This window comes from Grammomys surdaster, unplaced genomic scaffold (genome assembly GCF_004785775.1).
Source record: "Grammomys surdaster isolate TR1022 unplaced genomic scaffold, NIH_TR_1.0 126109, whole genome shotgun sequence".
NCBI lineage: Eukaryota > Metazoa > Chordata > Mammalia > Rodentia > Muridae > Grammomys > Grammomys surdaster.
In genome coordinates, this window is record NW_021620917.1 from 4,809,939 (window position 1) to 4,812,705 (window position 2,767).

The window sequence follows — 2,767 nt, forward strand, 5'->3', positions numbered from 1 at the left end:
CTAGAATCCCCCAGTGAGGGGCTGGGGTGTGGCTCAGTGGTAGAGCCCCTGCCTAGAATCCACCAACAAAGGGACATGGTGCAGCCTGTAATCTGCACACAGTTCAAAATGACACTTGGCTACACAGAGGGAGTCAAAGGCCAGCTCCACCTACTTAAAACTGTTCCAAAAAAAAAAAAATTAGAGAACATAAAATAGATATACTCATTAAGACAACAGTGGGTAGAGTTCCTGGAGGGAACCCCAGTGGATGACAAGGACCCTCAGCGGCTCCTCTGCGGCTCTGAGGCCGGAAGCAGTGCTCCTGACAGTTGCCAAAACCATTGAACTCCACAGTACAAAGAGGCACCTTCACTGTATGCAAATTTTTGAAAACATTAGCCAGGAAGCCAGGGGAGCGGGAATGGAATGCAGCCTGCACAAGGGATACTAATTGAATTACAAACGTGTGACATCATTCTTGAACAGGGATGGAGAAAGGGGCTGATCTAAGCAATTTGGGACACTATTCCGTCCAAAGACTGTAAGACTGGGGAGGGAACTAACCATGTACCGACGCCGGGCTTGGGCGGGTGCGGGTTTTTTCTCACAGGGGAATGTGGCTTAGAAGTTCTAAAACCCACAGCCTAGGATGGAAGGAAGAGAAATTAGATTGGAGGTGGGGGTGGGGGACACTCCACTTCCCATGCCAGAGAAAGAAACAAGGCTCAGACAGATTAACAAGGAATGCTGGGACAACAGGAGAGCTGCAGGCAGAGGCTGGACTCCTGCCTTACTCTGTAGGCAGAAATTAATGCAAGCGCCATCAGAACACTGAATAGTAGTGGCTAAAACTATTAAATTCTTAGGGAAGAAAATGTAGGGTAGAGGGCACGCTTCCTGGGTTTGGGTTAGACAATGACTTGATGAATAGAATCCCCACAGTCCGGGCAACACAGGAAACAGGAGAAGGTAGGCCTGGTCACAACTTAAATGGGTGGATCAAGCATTCTAGCAGGAGCATGAGAAGGGGAATCCATGTGATGGGGAAAATATTTGGAGGTCAGATGTGTAGGGGGTGTTAGGGGTGATCGTACATAGCATTAGTGCTAGCTCTGGGGAGGCTGAGGCAAGAGGATTTTTGTTGCTGTTTGTTTTGTTTTTGATATAGGGTTTCTTTGTATAGTAGCCCTGGCTCTGTAGACCAGGCGGGCCTCAAACTCACAGAGATTCCCCGCTGCCTCTGCCTCCCCAGTGCTGGGGTTAAAGAAGTGTGTGCCATGCCCAGCTGAGGCAGGAGTTTTAGAGTTCCAGGCCAGTTTGGACTAATGTATAGTGAGACGCTGTTTCACAAATAAAACAAAAGAGTGGGGGAAGAGAGAGAGGGAGAGAGAGAGAGAGAGAGAGAGAGAGAGAGAGAGAGAGAGAGAGACTCACTATCTTGGCTGCCCTAAAACTCGATCTGTAGAATAAGCTGTCTCGACTCACTCTGCGTTCGTGCTGGGATTGAAGTCTTGTACCACCATGCCTGTCCTTTCTGCTCTATCTTACCTCCATGGACACACTCAGCAGGGTCGGAGTGATGGCTCTGCAGTTAAGAACACTTGGTGCTCTTGCAGAAGACCTGAGTTCAGTTCCCAAGCCCAACATCCAGGGGTTCACTACTGCCTGCAACTCCAACTCCCAGGGAACTGACACCTTCTGACACCTCATGGCAGGTGTGTGTACATGCATGCATATGTACACATACCCATAATTTAAAAAGAGAAGTTTTAAAGGCACACAGTAGATTGGGATGATGGTTTTGTACACTGGGATCTGAGGTTGAACGTTGAAATCCAGAGCACACAGACATCGCTGAATCCCTGGAGACACTGGAACAGTTTGTAACTTTAAGAACAGAATTATTGCCGGGCAGTGGTGGTGCATGCCTTTAATCCCAGCACTTGGGAGGCAGAGACAGGAGGATTTCTGAGTTCGAGGCCAGCCTGGTCTACAGAGTGAGTTCCAGGACAGCCAGGGCTACACAGAGAAACCCTGTCTTGAAAACACCAAAAAAAAAAATGCACTGCAAGAACATAACTATTTAAAAAAATTTTTTTTATTTAGCTGGGTGGTGGTGACACACCCCTTTAATCCCAGCACTGGAAGGCAGAGGCAGGTGGATCTCTGTGAGGTCGAGGCTAGCCTGGTCTGCAGAGTGAGTTCCAGGACAGCCAGGGCTACACAGAGAAACCATGTCTTGAAAAATTTAAAAACAATTAATACTTATTTATTTTATGTATATGAATACACTGTTGCTGTTTTCAGACACACCAGAAGAGGGCATTGGATCCCATTAGAGATGGTTGTGAGCCACCATGTGATTGCTGGGAATTGAACTCAGGACCTCTGGAAGAGCAGTCAGTGCTCTTAACCTCTGAGTCATCTCTCCAGCCCCTCAAGAAGAAATTTTATTTATTGCAGGCATTGCCACCTCCAATCCTGATTAGTTTGAACCCCAGAATCCACATGGTGGAAGGAGAGAGCTGGGTTCCACAAGTTGTCCTCTGAGTTCTGCACATGCCACAGCAGGTGGATAAAACACATATCTTCATGATTATGCATGCACACCTGGGCACATGTGTCCACCTGTACACACATGGAGAGGCGGAGACACCAAGGTCCACAAATGAGTATGCATCTTCTTGCTTGTGGATACAGATGCGTTCCCAGAAGCCAAGAAGCAAGCATCCCTACATAGGAGAGACAGGATAATCACCACTGGTGTCTGTCCCTTCCGGGAAGT